We start from the raw sequence: 16,370 nt of genomic DNA on the forward strand, positions 1-16,370 counted from the left end.
CAAAGAGACAGTGTGCGAGGAGTATTGTCAAATAATAATGTCGCTGGACGTCGGGGCCCAGTTCGATGCGGGACTCATCGCTGAAAACAAGCCCACTCCAGTCAATGAGATTCGATGCCGAAGACAGGTCTGTAGACACCCCAGACAGCTAACTCTCGCCCGCCATACGACCCGACACCCAGGTGTGATGATCTGGGATGCCATTTCATTTCATAGCATACCCCTGTGGTTGTCATCTGCGGCACACTTGCAGCACAGTGGTATATCGACGACATTCCACGCCCACTTTTGTTGCCTTTCATGGCAAGCCATCATGGGCTTACATTTCAGAAAGATAATTCCTGTCAGACGCTCGTGCTTGCCAAACACTACGTTGGCCAGTGGGGCCACCGGATCTCTCCCCAGTTGATGAAGTTTGCAGCATTCTGGGCAGGGTCCTCCATCCATCTCGGGATTCTGGGGATCTAACGTGCCAAAAGAACAGAAAATGGCGCGATATCCCTCACGAGTACATCCAACAACTCTATCAATCAATGCAATGTCAAATAGCTGCCAGCATGAGGCGCAGAGGTGGACCGACGCATTGTTGACTTGCTGAATTTGTGAAGCTCTTTCTCTTGAATAAAACATCCAGTTTTTCTGAAGTTGTAGTCATTTGTTTGTCTGTACATGTACATCACATGGACCGATTTCAGTCCCATTTGGATAATTCACTCGTGGTGCGACTATTTTTGTCTCACAGTGTATTTGTCGTTATTCCTACTCATTTTCAATTTCTACATTTAAAGCAAGCTGGAATTCATCACACCTAATAGAAATTGTGTGTAAGTCATTCTATATCTTCGTACAGTTACTCAATGACAATACATCACCGTATACTACAGCATCATCAGCAGACAGTCGCAGATTGCTGCTCACCCCACCTGGCCGATCTTCATGCATGTAGAGAACAAAAGCGGTCATATCAAACTTCTCTGGGACACTCCCGATGGTACCCTCGACTCTGATGAACAATTGCCGCCGAGAACAACGTTCTAGCCGGCCGCGGTGGCCGAGCGGTTCTAGGCGCTTCAGTCCGCAACCACGCGGCTGCTACGGTCGCAGGTTCGAATCCTGCCTCGGGCATGAATGTGTGTGATGCCCTTAGGTTAGTTACGTTTAAGTAGTTCTATGTCTAGGGGACTGATGACCTCAGATGTTAAGTCCCATAGTGCTTAGAGCCATTTGAACCATGTTCTAGGTTCTATTACTTAAGACGTCTTCGAGCCTCTCACATATCTGGGAACTAACGTAATTTGTTATAAACAAATAGTTTATAACCTCTGCCTACACTCCAGAATTCCTCCAGTAATAAAAACATGAAAAACTGAGAGTACTTACATTTCTGCTTGGATGTGATCTCTGATCGTAACAAATGAGACGAATGGGGTTCAAAATCCAGTATTGTGATCTTCATTGCTTTGTCCATGGTTACAACTGTGGTGTCACCGCCAGACACCACACTTGCTACGTGGTAGCCTTTAAATCGGCCGCGGTCCGTTAGTATACGTCGGACCCGCGTGTCGCCACTATCAGTGATTGCAGACCGAGCGCCGCCACACGGCAGGTCTAGACAGACTTCCTAGCACTCGCCCCAGTTGTACAGCCGACTTTGATAGCGATGGTTCACTGACAAAATACTCTCTCATTTGCCGCGACGATAGTTAGCATAGCCTTCAGCTACGTCATTTGCTACGACCTAGCAAGGCGCCATTACCAGTTACTACTGATGCTGAAAAACATGTACCGTCAAGAGCGATGTTCACCATTTATGGATTAAAGTTAAGTATTCCACAGCTACGTCCTTTTTTTGCTAGTCTAATTTCCTTGACCTGTTCCAGACCTCACGCCAGCCTGCGTGAGCTAAAACGCGTGCCTTTCGGCTTCCTCTCACACCGGGTTGGCTCTCTTGCCAATCCACAACAACAACACGGCGCAATAGCTTTTTTCAGCCACTGAAGTTTATATTAATTAAATATCAACTTCGGCTGCACGTTGTTTTACATTCACGAGAGGCTTCGACTAGGCAAATAAGCATGAAGTTTCTATGACACCTCTTAATGTTACTGAGTTGTACTGTAATGTTCTGAATAACTGAAAGATTGTCTGAATGGACGACAGTCATTTTGAATGCAGTATCAGGTAGAACTCTTACTTAAAACCTGATGATAACCTGTTATTAGGCGAAACCTGCGTGGAATCAATAAAGTATCGTGCAATCCGATAAACTGTTTAGTTACTGCTACAATTTCTCATATAACACTTCAAAAGAATTCTGTGAGACTGCTTTTAATGATTTTTCACCTGCAACAGTTCCATCCGAGCGAGCACTGACCCTTAACTTCGTTATGACGGTCGTAAAACTCTAAGCTTTTTTTCTTTGTTGTTTTGACTTTTGGCATAATGCTCTCTTTTACTACAGGTGATATGACTGTGGAGCCAACGCATAAAAAACACTTCACCCACCAGCGCCCTCCGTCGTTTCATCACGAAACATCTCACGACCCCTTGCTTTTCTTTTATTTATTAACGCCACTTCAGCACAATTTCGAAACAAATGATTGTATCTTGCTCTTCTAGAACGTTAGGATGTCCCCTATTATTCAACCATCTGTCTCATCGTGTCGAAGATAATCAAGTATTGATCACGAAACAATGTTGTTAACTCCGCGGTTGTGAAGTCCAAGGAACCCACTAATCGCGTAGTAGCGATCCTGCGCCACACTACTTTGACCGGCGTTATTCAGGAGAGACGAGATAGCGCCTATCGACCGTTGGCGCACTGTTGCTGAGATGGGCGACTGCTCCAAGCAGCGGGCTAGGCCCACCTCACCCCAACGGAGCCGGAAGTTCGTTAGATAGTAATGAGATGCGGCTGGCAGCGAATCAAAGGGCCTCTCGCTCCCGAGCGTGCCCAAAGATAACCGAAGTGCGGGCCGCAACAGACCCTCTCTGCGCAGCGCTACCAACACCTTTTCATCTCTGTCAGCAGCGCCAAAAATATGCATCCGTGTCCAAGGCATGTATGAAAGTGATGCTAGTACGATATAACTCTGGAGGATGGCTAAGCTCTCCTTTTATGTTAAAAAACGCGTCGTCTCGTGTAAAGAATCGTACGAGTATAACAGTAGTCAGACAAAAAATTATCTGACATCATTCGTTGGTGCGCATTTTGAATGTAATTTCCGTATAGCTTTATTGATTGTAGTGTAAGTTATTTTCGAGAGAAAGATTTTTTTTAGTCTGTACTGTGTTGCAGAAAAAAATACTGTCTCTACTATTATGACGGGAATTACAACACTTCATCCATTTATAATGGGTATCGTGGTCTCCAGTACAGCTGTAGAGCTTTTTCTAGGATACTCGATTCGTGTTCTTTCCGATAAATAGTTAAAGCTCTTCATACACTAACAATTTCTCTTGTGATAACCATTTAGAGAAATACTTCTTTTTATTAAGTTCGTGACGTGTGTCATGGTATCCATTACAGACGTAGAGCTTCCTTTTTGATACTCGATAAATGTTTGTTTCTCTTATTAATCTGTGATCCTAGCTGTAACCTGAAATATTTCTAGTAAGAAATCTGACCGCTTCAGAATACGACCAAGGATACACGTTGTTTACGTCGCCTGACGCAGCTTCACTGTGTCACTGGCCGAAGCCGACATATAGCATTACAGTTTTCAGTTTACCCATGTTTATCAGTCAGGAGACTGACGGATCTCTTCCCTCTCCCCCTAACCACCACCACCACCACCACCACCACCACCACCCCTCTCTATGTGCCGTCCCAAAACAGAAGTGTTAAAATATACTGACAATGTCGTACATACACAGTTTTGTTGATACGTTATAAGTTTGTGCGACGCGCAGGAACAGTCGGATAAGACATTATTACGGACTTCATGAATTATGACTGACAGTCGCGTGAAGACATATCACGCTATTCGACGACAAGGTTCGAGTTTCAGTCTGGCAATCCACCATCACCAGTTTTCGGCGGTTTCCTTACAAAGATTGAAGTGAAAATTCTCTCGACAGTGCCAGCGCACCGTTTGAAAAACGCTGATGTTGAGGAATCAGTACTCACCGGACATCAATGAGAAGTATCTCGCCTTCCCTGTACGTCTAACGCTGCGATGCCTGTCGTCGTAGCCCAGCGATCAGTCTGTAACAGAAGTAAATAACAAGTCATTCAATAAATTCCCACGTTTGTAGAAATAAGATCAAGTATTGCTCATTTATTTTTTATTCATTTATTGCTTATTTAGCCTGACCAGATTAGGTCCTTAAGACCCTCTCCTACATCTGACCAGAAACAATACACACCAAAGCTATTATAATAACATTCACTGCAATATTAGTAACTAGCTTAGCGCCCTCTGCTTCGCTCGAGTAGTCTGCAGGGCCGATAGAGATTTTTTTGGTTCGTTTCTATTTAATCTAATTTAAAACCGATTCTAGTAGCTGGGCCCAAAGCTTTTGTTATCATGTTGTTGTGCAAATATTTCTATAGCATCATTCATACCCTAACAAATATTCCTTTATATCTAACCGAGAAGTGAAATACCAATTTTCATAAATTTAGCTGTGAATTTTTTTAATGGAACGAAATATCATCTTAAGAATTTTCATCCCCTATTTCACTCCCTCAGGGTTGTAATTTCGAAAAAATACCTTTTTAAACGACGTCTACAGTATAAGATCCACACCTTCTTCAAATTTCAAATGTCTTAGCGGTTTGGGCTAGGCAACAGTGAGTCAGTCAGTCAGGACATTGACTTTTATACATAGAGACAATATTAAAATAGCAGCAATTGACACTAATAATAATTACAACGACAACAACAACAATAATAATAATAATAATAATAATAATAATAATAACAGTCGACATTATCATGTCCATTATAATTATCCGGGCTGTTATGCCGTGGTCGGTTGATGAATGCTGTGGTGATTCCCAACGTTTCGTCTCCGACTGCGGGAGACATCTTCAAGGGGGTCCGTAGCTTGATGGAAGATCCAACACACACACTGGCTCGCTACTGACTGCCGCTACATTCCGTGTCCGCGCGCCCCCGCGCCGCGGCGTGACGTCACGTGTTTTGAAAACGTCAGTGCAATTGGCCGCTGTCCGTCGCCGTCGATCGCCGTTGCCGTCACCCAGTAGTGGACGAGTGGTACACATCTTTTTTAACACCGGCATCCATATACCGTTTAATTTGACGCCCTCCTCCTTTCTGTTGAAATTATTTGGGTGTTTAGCGATTTCGATCGCCTCCCTGTAGAGCCTTTCGTAATATCCGCTCGTGGCCGCTAGTACTTGCGTCTCCTCGAAGCGAATATTGTGGTTCCCCGGCTGGAAAGCATGCTCCGCAACAGCTGATCGTTCTGTTTCTCCTCTTCTACAATTTCCCTTGTGCTCTTCCAAACGTTTAGAAACAGTTCTTTTAGTGGTACCCACATAAACATCACCACAGCTGCATGGGATCCTATACACTCCAGATTTTTCCAATGGTTTGCGAGCGTCCTTGGCAGGCCTAAGGTATTCCTGTATCTTCCTGGTGGGCTTGTAAATTACGGTAATATTCCGCTTCGTCAAGATCCTCCCTATTCTTTCCGTTACATTTTTAACAAACGGCAGGAAAACCTTAGATTTTGCAGTAGCCTGTACGTCAGTATGATTTCTGCGTGGCTGCCTCAACGCACGTTTTATTTCGGCGGACGAATACCCGTTCTTCGTTAGTGCATTGTGGAGATGTTCCATCTCAGCGTCGAGCAACTCAGGTTCACAAATATTTCTAGCTCTGTCCGCTAACGTCTTGATAACACCCCGCTTCTGTTGTGGGTGGTGGTTCGAATCCCGGTGCAAATAACGGTCCGTGTGCGTGGGTTTGCGGTACACTGAGTGGCCCAATCTACCATTTTCGTTTCTAAACACAAGCACATCGAGGAAATGTAGTTTGCCGTCTACCTCCTCCTCCATAGTAAACTGAATTCTTGGGTTTATACTGTTCAGATGTTCGTGGAACCGGCTTAGTTCCTCCCTACCATGTCTCCACAACACAAACGTGTCATCCACGTATCGGAACCATACATTTGGTTTCTTGCTGGCAGTACCTAAGGCCTGTTCTTCGAATTTCTCCATAAAGAAGTTTGCAATTACGGGACTTAGGGGGCTTCCCATAGCCACGCCATCCGTTTGCTCATAAAACTGTTCATTCCACTTGAAGTATGTGGTCGTCAAACAACACTTAAACAGCTCTAAAATATCGGCAGGAAAAATTCGATCCAGCTGTTCCAATACATCATTAAGTGGAACCATGGTAAACAGCGATACCACATCGAAGCTGACCAATAAGTCCTCCGGCTGGACCACTATGCCATTCAATCTGCTGATGAAATGTGTCGAATTCTTTATATAAGAGTCCGAACGGCCCACATGTGGTTTTAACAGCGTAGTCAAAAACTTGGCTAACGAGTAGGTGGGCGAACCAATGGCACTTAGTATCGGTCTTAACGGAACATTTTCTTTATGAATTTTGGGCAATCCATAAAGCCTCGGTGGTAGCGCAACCGAATTGCAGAGACCTTTCTGTACACTCTCTTCAATGGAGGACTTTTTTATTAACCGCGACACAGTTCTGAGAACGTTGTTAGTGGGGTCCTTATTCAGCTTCCTATATGCTTGCGGATCCAGTAGATCCGTAATTTTTCTCTGATAGTCGGCCACATCCATAACCACCGTTGCGCTTCCTTTGTCAGCTGGTAATATAACTGTGGGTGAGAGAAGAGCTTTAAAACTCCTGAATGACGACGGTAGTATTTTGGTTCTCCCAGCTGACAAAGGAAGCGCAACGGTGGTTATGGATGTGGCCGACTATCAGAGAAAAATTACGGATCTACTGGATCCGCAAGCATATAGGAAGCTGAATAAGGACCCCACTAACAACGTTCTCAGAACTGTGTCGCGGTTAATAAAAAAGTCCTCCATTGAAGAGAGTGTACAGAAAGGTCTCTGCAATTCGGTTGCGCTACCACCGAGGCTTTATGGATTGCCCAAAATTCATAAAGAAAATGTTCCGTTAAGACCGATACTAAGTGCCATTGGTTCGCCCACCTACTCGTTAGCCAAGTTTTTGACTACGCTGTTAAAACCACATGTGGGCCGTTCGGACTCTTATATAAAGAATTCGACACATTTCATCAGCAGATTGAATGGCATAGTGGTCCAGCCGGAGGACTTATTGGTCAGCTTCGATGTGGTATCGCTGTTTACCATGGTTCCACTTAATGATGTATTGGAACAGCTGGATCGAATTTTTCCTGCCGATATTTTAGAGCTGTTTAAGTGTTGTTTGACGACCACATACTTCAAGTGGAATGAACAGTTTTATGAGCAAACGGATGGCGTGGCTATGGGAAGCCCCCTAAGTCCCGTAATTGCAAACTTCTTTATGGAGAAATTCGAAGAACAGGCCTTAGGTACTGCCAGCAAGAAACCAAATGTATGGTTCCGATACGTGGATGACACGTTTGTGTTGTGGAGACATGGTAGGGAGGAACTAAGCCGGTTCCACGAACATCTGAACAGTATAAACCCAAGAATTCAGTTTACTATGGAGGAGGAGGTAGACGGCAAACTACATTTCCTCGATGTGCTTGTGTTTAGAAACGAAAATGGTAGATTGGGCCACTCAGTGTACCGCAAACCCACGCACACGGACCGTTATTTGCACCGGGATTCGAACCACCACCCACAACAGAAGCGGGGTGTTATCAAGACGTTAGCGGACAGAGCTAGAAATATTTGTGAACCTGAGTTGCTCGACGCTGAGATGGAACATCTCCACAATGCACTAACGAAGAACGGGTATTCGTCCGCCGAAATAAAACGTGCGTTGAGGCAGCCACGCAGAAATCATACTGACGTACAGGCTACTGCAAAATCTAAGGTTTTCCTGCCGTTTGTTAAAAATGTAACGGAAAGAATAGGGAGGATCTTGACGAAGCGGAATATTACCGTAATTTACAAGCCCACCAGGAAGATACAGGAATACCTTAGGCCTGCCAAGGACGCTCGCAAACCATTGGAAAAATCTGGAGTGTATAGGATCCCATGCAGCTGTGGTGATGTTTATGTGGGTACCACTAAAAGAACTGTTTCTAAACGTTTGGAAGAGCACAAGGGAAATTGTAGAAGAGGAGAAACAGAACGATCAGCTGTTGCGGAGCATGCTTTCCAGCCGGGGAACCACAATATTCGCTTCGAGGAGACGCAAGTACTAGCGGCCACGAGCGGATATTACGAAAGGCTCTACAGGGAGGCGATCGAAATCGCTAAACACCCAAATAATTTCAACAGAAAGGAGGAGGGCGTCAAATTAAACGGTATATGGATGCCGGTGTTAAAAAAGATGTGTACCACTCGTCCACTACTGGGTGACGGCAACGGCGATCGACGGCGACGGACAGCGGCCAATTGCACTGACGTTTTCAAAACACGTGACGTCACGCCGCGGCGCGGGGGCGCGCGGACACGGAATGTAGCGGCAGTCAGTAGCGAGCCAGTGTGTGTGTTGGATCTTCCATCAAGCTACGGACCCCCTTGAAGATGTCTCCCGCAGTCGGAGACGAAACGTTGGGAATCACCACAGCATTCATCAACCGACCACGGCATAACAGCCCGGATAATTATAATGGACATGATATTTCCGGCCGTGAAAGTTTACATTTTAGTATCAGTCGACATTATACCAATTATACTATCAACTACAGGAGTCATGCCTCACAATATCCACCAGTACATCAATGCAATACAGCTACATCCAAACATATATATATACAACTACAAAAATCTGTAATTATTGATACATGTTCAATGACCCGAAAGTTCCTAAATGCAATGTAACATATACCATACAGTTAAAAGGAAGTCACGCTTGATCAAGGTCCGCGTCACTGTCCATTTTTGACCAGAGATACCGTCTGAGAATAGAAAGAAACAATAATAATAATAATAATGAAAGAATTTTACTTTCACAAATTTCACAGTCAGTTTCTTCATATACTTGTGTGTTCGGGACTAGTTAGCTACCGAACACCTAAATGTAAGTCACCTGCAGAATTTCCGAGATCCTTGGGAGAAATAAACACGTTAAAACTGTTCCATCTGGCGTTCGGGACATATGAGACAAGCTAAACATCCTCAAATGTTTAAAAAAAAATAACGTAGTTATCCCAGCACCCACGAAGGCAGGCTTCAGTTCTTCAAGGCGTCGTTGCAAAATGCCAACACGAATCGTATACAGTAGAAACGAACGACTGCTAGAAACCGAATGGGGAAAAACCAGTTTGGTTTCTGGAGGAAGGTGGAAATATGCAGGGCTAGGACGGTCTTCGATTTATCACACAAAACAGAGCGAAGGAAGACAAACTGGCGTTCATAGCAAGTAGAAATAAGGTTTGGTCAAAATTCATTGCAATATACTTTTTGAAATTCTAAACCTATCATGGATGAAATGCAGGGAGCAAAATTTTACCTAGATACATAAACCGACAGCAACTGTTGCAAATGGTTCAAATGGCTCTGAGCACTATGGGACTCAACATCTTAGGTCATAAGTCCCCTAGAGCAATTGTTACAGAAGTCGAAAGAATTGAAAGGGAGGGAGTAGGCGAGAAAGGAGTAAGACGCGGGTTTAAAATATTTCCCACGTTTTTAATCTATACATTGAACAAGCAGTAAATGAGACTAAAAAGCAATTTGGTAAGGAATTAAAAGTTCAGTGGGATGAAATTAAAACTTTTAGGTTAGGTGGTATTACTGTAGTGTTGTCACAGACGGCCAAGGCCTTGAAAGAGCAGTTTAACAGAATCCATTGTATCTTAAAAAGTGAAACAAGGGTAATGGAGTTTACTGGAATGATTCAGTTGATGCTGGGAAATAAGATTAGCAAATGGGACACTAAAAGTATAGCAGAGGAGTTTTCCCATTTCCAATTCCTAGTTTCGATTCTGGTGGGCCATAGAGTGCCGACGGCTGCCATGTCATCCTCTGTCAGTGGAGTATGTAATTTGGGTGTCGTGGTCAGCACAACCCTCTCCCGGCCGTTGTTGGCTTTTCAGACCTTGGTGGCGCTACTTCTCGTCCTGGTATCTCCTCAACTGGCCTCTCGAAGCTGAGTGCATCCTGCTCCGTTCCTCCCAACTACGACAAATTCCTGGCAGTCACGGCGATTCGAACCGCATGGTAGTCACACTGGCAACTCAGATATGGAGGCGGACAAGCTTGCTGCTTGAGCATCGAGGTAAATGAATGGCAGCAGACAGTCTATAGAAAACCATGAAACTTCCTGGTAGATTAAAACTGTGTGCCAGATCGAGACTCGAACTTCGGTCCTTCGCCTTTCGCGGGCACGTGCTCCACCAACTGAGCTACCCAAACACGCCTCACGACCTGGAAGGCCGAAGATGAGATACTGGCGGAAGTACAGCAGTGAGGACGGCTTGGGTAGCACAGCCGGTACACAACTTGCCCGCGGAAGGCAAAAGTGCCGAGTTCGAGTCTCGATCCGCCATAGGGCTACAATCTGCCAGGAAGTTCACATCACCGTACAGTCTACTGCAAAGTGAAAAATTCATTCTGGAATAGCAAAACAATATTTGTAATGTAAACCTTATAAATGTGTAGCACAAGTTATTATTAAATGTACATGTAAAAGAAAAAAAAGTTTTGGTTCATTGTCTGAAATTCAAATTGTCTAAAATATGATCTAAAGTTCGGTGCCAGTAATCGCGTTAATTCATGTAGTTTACTCGGCTAGCTGGGTGAAACGAAAATCACTGTTATGACAAAAATTATACGTTATAGCTACCAGGATTGCTCCCAACGGAATGTCCAGGGCCAGCATTTGCCTGGTCCCCTGTAAAACACGCTGCTTGCGCCAGTTGTAACGCAAAAAGTAGTTCCAATCAAAATTACACAAAAATATATAAATTTCACTGATTGCAGCATTGCAGGACACTCTTAAATGTTACATTTTGTTATTCTCAATAAAATACAATTATTCTGTTCTACTCGTGAGATAAAATTCTCGGTAATGTGTGGCACATGATTACAATCAAAGTCACAATGCCCTAGGGTGTAGAACTACACGTGCAACAATTCACGTGCAGAAAGAACATATTTCAGATCTTCAGAGTCTCTAGGTGTAGCGTCTGGGAAAAATTAAAAATCATATTATAGCGTTATATCTTATATAGAATTGAAACATGGGATTTAACAGTACAGACGAGAAGATACTAGAAGTATTTGAAGTGTTACGTTACAAGAGAGTGCCAAAGATTACATGGGTATCTCAGGTAACAAATTAAGAGAAACTAAAATCGTGAAAAAACGCGCTTTGTCATACATCTTGACAAAAATAATGGTTAGGCAGATGTCTTAATGCCTCAAGAAGTAGTTAATTTGGTGTCGACAGAAACCATGTCAATGTTCTATTTTGAGGGGGGTGGGGGTGGGAAGGAGAATTGTAATGAAGTAAGATCAAGGCTACAATATAGAAATCAGGTTAAAATGGATGTAGAGAGAAGTAGTTATGCAAAGATGAAGAGGCCTGCACATGACAGAATAGCGTGAAGAGCCATATGAAAACAGTCTTTCGGAATGAAGACTTAAGGGGGAGTCCTGTTTTGAAAATTTCAAAAATCGATTTTTTTTTCTTAAATAGTTTCTCGAATATCTACTTTGTTGTAGTGTTCATCCCAAGTTCTCCACAAACTTCGTTATCGCGTTACATGGCGATTTGTGAAAAAGAATTCACAGAGGGGGAAAAAATAGTCGACATCGCGGCCATTATGGCAGCACGTAATTTCATCGATGGTGTAACAGGCATTATGGAAATCATGTACGTGCCCGAACTTGAGATCGGACCAGCGTGTTACAACTTCCGCACAAAAGCGAAAACATACCGAACGAGAAAAGCAGCGGATGGCAGCAGCTACCAAAGAGGCTCGCAGGACCACCATGACCACGAACAAGATGGAGAAGGAGGGATTGCTGTATGTTTAACTTAACTACGAAGAATGTAACCGAAAAATTCGAACAAGTTTTTCTCAAAACCGTATTTTTCAAATTGGCACGAAACATAAAATGAGAACGTACATACTAGTTTGAATCGAATTTGATGCCGGCATGCTAAACTGAATTCTATATCAGCACACATGTCCGTTTCGTATTATCTTCAAAAGTCTATTCTCGGGTCACCCTTTCGGCCCGGTTTCGTGGACGAATAAAATGACTTGAAACTTCCTGGCAGATTAAAACTGTGTGCCCGACCGAGACTCGAACTCGGGACCTTTGCCTTTCGCGGGCAAGTGCTCTACCATCTGAGCTACCGAAGCACGACTCACGCCCGGTCCTCACAGCTTTACTTCTGCCAGTATCTCGTCTCCTACCTTCCAAACTTTACAGAAGCTCTCCTGCGAACGTTGCAGAACTAACACTCCTGAAAGAAAGGATACTGCGGAGACATGGCTTAGCCACAGCCTGGGGGATGTTTCCAGAATGAGATTTTCACTCTGCAGCGGAGTGTGCGCTGATATGAAACTTCCTGGCAGATTAAAACTGTGTGCCCGATCGAGACTCGATCTCGGGACCTTTGCCTTTCGCGGGCAAGTGCTCTACCATCTGAGCTACCGAAGCACGACTCACGCCCGGTCCTCACAGCTTTACTTCTGCCAGTATCTCGTCTCCTACCTTCCAAACTTTACAGAAGCTCTCCTGCGAACGTTGCAGAACTAACACTCCTGAAAGAAAGGATACTGCGGAGACATGGCTTAGCCACAGCCTGGGGGATGTTTCCAGAATGAGATTTTCACTCTGCAGCGGAGTGTGCGCTGATATGAAACTTCCTGGCAGATTAAAACTGTGTGCCCGATCGAGACTCGATCTCGGGACCTTTGCCTTTCGCGGGCAAGTGCTCTACCATCTGAGCTACCGATGCACGACTCACGCCCGGTCCTCACAGGTTCGCAGGAGAGCTTCTGTAAAGTTTGGAAGGTAGGAGACGAGATACTGGCAGAAGTAAAGCTGTGAGGACTGGGCGTGAGTCGTGCTTCGGTAGCTCAGATGGTAGAGCACTTGCCCGCGAAAGGCAAAGGTCCCGAGTTCGAGTCTCGGTCGGGCACACAGTTTTAATCTGCCAGGAAGTTTCATATCAGCGCACACTCCGCTGCAGAGTGAAAATCTCATTCTGGAAAATGACTCTTATTTGAACACGCCAATATTTTGTCAAAACTTAAGGTTTTTCAATTATCCTACATATTTTGATTGAAAGTATATTGAAAATGACAGATAAAATCATTTTGTTACAGATGCAACAGGAGAGTTTCAGGAATTTCTGCCGACGACCAATGTTCCGGCAGGAAGGAGTCCTTCCAACTGGTGCAGCGACTACAGAGCGCGTCTGATGTGGACAAAACTGCTTTCTTAATGACGACAGTGCAAGAAATAAAGCTACGAGAGCTATTCGGAAAGTAAGATCCGCTGAGGCCGCCCGGTGAGCCGTGCGGTCTATGTGTCGAGGTGTCGAGGTCCGGTGAGCCGGCCAGTCTGTGGATTGTTTTTAGGCGGTTTTCCATCTGCTTCGGCGCATCCGGGCTGGTTCCCCTTATTCCGCCTCAGCTACACTACGTCGGCGATTGCTGCGCGAACAAGTTCTCCACGTACGCGTACACCACCATTACTCTACCACGCAAACATAGGGGTTACACTCGTGTGAGACGTTCCCTGGAGGGTCCACTGGGAGGTCCACCCCGGGTTCGGTGTGGGGCGGCGGTAGTCGTCGTGGGGTTGTGGACCACTGCGGCTGCGGCGGGGACGGAGCCTCTCCGTCGTTTCTAGGCCCCCGATTAACATACAATACAATACAATACAAACAAGGTCCGTTCAGGCGCGAAATGGAAACCACTGTGAAAATCCGACGAAGGTTCGCAGCATGTGTTGCTCAGTGTCACGTCGCTCTTTTCAGTTCTGAGCGCACGGTGAGCATGTAAAGTTGCCTACATAAATACTGTCTCCCGCCAAGTATGAGGGCTAGGTAAGAGATTTCACCTGATGTCACGCAGCCCATATAACGTCAATGTCTTGCGTTTCCTTTTTCATGACAATTCACGGCCGCACTCTGCTAGGGCAATGAGGAAGCCCCTGTAGCGTTTTCGGTGGGAAGCCTTTGATCACTCACAATAAAACCCGTTATTGGCTCCCGTTGAGTTTCATCTCTGCTCACATGAACCACTGACCAACAGACAACGAGCTGCAGACCAGCGTAGAGAATTGGCGGAAAGCACAGGTGGCTGCCTTCTATGACGAGGCGCAACGCCATGACAAATGTCTAAGGCGGAGTGGCGACTACGTAGAGAAGTAGCGGGAAGGCGTAGCTGACTGTTCCAAATAAAACATTTTTTTTATTTTCACAACCGATCGGGCCTTACTGTCCGAATTGCTCTCGTATACCATCAGATTGGGCATTAAATTTTATTTTATTTGGAAAAAAATTACGAAAATCATCTATTTTTAAAGCGTTTAACCCTATCGTGGGCAAAATTATTGAACAGTTTTTTTTAATGAATGGAGAGCAGATAGTAGTTAACAGATAGGTATATTTATTATACAGAATATCAAATTTGCTCCAACTGTGAAAGTGAGGTCACATAACAAGGTGGGAGGTATTCTTCCCACTGCCCTTCCTTGGAGTTAAATGAGAAAAACAACTTTTTCAATATATGTCATATTTATTTGATAAAGTTACTTCTCTTATTGATCGTTCACAATTACTTGCCATGAAATTTTCTGAAACATGGGTCTTTGCAAAGTGGTATTTGACAATATGTACAAACACAGCAAGTGCTCTTTTCCGCGTCTTTGGTACTACAATGACGGCACGTCCAGCAGGTTTCTCCCAAAAAGGGTTGATGCTCCCCTACAGCCCCATGACGAAAATCTTCAGGTACTTTATCCCTTTTTGCCAGAAAGACAGGTTTTTGTCCACGCCTTTTTTGGGATGAGAAGCCAGCGATCAATTGTCTGGCTAGATGGAGCCTGTATGTGAGCTGATCATGCTGTCCGCTTTCTCTTTCACTTATTTTCCACAGGATAAAACTGTTCACTGCAGCAACGTCCACCAGGAAATAAAATATTCTGTGCCACCATTTTACAGAACATCTGACAATAGCATACCTTTCTCGTAATTGATCAAACTTATCGACACCACCCATTATTTTGTTGTATTCTGCCACAACTTCAGGACAAGAAATCTCTGTACTAGTACCATTCTTGTTTTTGCTTTTCACTGTGGCTGTTTCTCATGGGTCATGGATTGAGGACAGGAAAGTGACTGGACGGTTATCCATCCATTTTAATGCAGAAATGACACCTTTTGTTTCAAACTGGAATTCTCCTCGTTCCAATTTTACGTTTTCCTTCATAAATTTGGGTAAATCAAAAGTATTTTCCTTATACTATAATTACAAAATGTCACGCAAACTGCACTGAAAGGCTCCTCTACAGAGCAACACTCAGCTATACAATGCCTCTGCGCGAAGGTACAGCAAAAAGGGCGGGAACTTCCGATTGGAAGTAGTACCCTATACTGTTCACTAGGTGGTAGCACCGTACAGAGGTGGGAACTGTGAATCCTACGGGACTAGGAGCGAGTTCATTGTAGTGGGAAGCATGTTTCCCACGGCTCACGAAAGGGTCAAAGAGGGCTGCCGTCTTAAGCATAGAGAGTGACAAAATAAAACTGGCACGGAAAATATTTCATGCACCTTAAAATAGGCACCCTTACTTATATCTTCCACACCCAGTGGCAGATCAGGTGATTTGGGTAGCCTATCTTAAGGTGCATGAACTACTGTCCGTGGCAGTTTTCTTTGGGCCATCCTGCAGTGGAGGTGGTACTGTACATCGTGAATCCAGACACGCGAGTGAGAAGGGCGGTAATTAGGCTGTCAAAAGCTGCGTCCGTTGTGGGCCGCGGGAATTCCAGCCCGCGGCAGCAGCAGCACGCAACTCGGGACAGCTTCCGCCGGCGAATGCGTGCTTTCAGCGAGCGGACGTCGCATCTGCCGTGTCTTCAAAGTCCCTCGCTGGGAGGGAATGACCTGCCACGGAAGAACGCTATAGCTACCATATGGGGTGACTAATAATCAGCTTTCCGTTTAGCAGTGCAGTGCACTGTTTTGTAATTTACGTAGATTCTTCTCGTGTGGATTTCTTTCAATAGTTATTTATTTAGTACTCTAATATTCAAGAAGAATATAAT

The 16,370-nt window shown here is 44.6% G+C and overlaps 1 protein-coding gene across 2 annotated transcripts in view; it reads right to left on the reverse strand.

Moving 5' to 3' along the window:
* LOC126165243 (protein-tyrosine sulfotransferase-like) overlaps window positions 1–16,370 on the reverse strand; it is a 1,037,382-nt gene that overhangs the window by 362,133 nt on the left and 658,879 nt on the right. For both annotated transcript variants that reach the window (XM_049920304.1, XM_049920303.1), the window contains exon 4: window positions 4,130–4,207. The gene's annotated coding sequence lies outside the window, so the exon portion shown is untranslated. The remainder of the gene's footprint in view (window positions 1–4,129; window positions 4,208–16,370) is intronic.

This window comes from Schistocerca cancellata, chromosome 1 (assembly GCF_023864275.1).
Source record: "Schistocerca cancellata isolate TAMUIC-IGC-003103 chromosome 1, iqSchCanc2.1, whole genome shotgun sequence".
Taxonomy (NCBI): domain Eukaryota; kingdom Metazoa; phylum Arthropoda; class Insecta; order Orthoptera; family Acrididae; genus Schistocerca; species Schistocerca cancellata.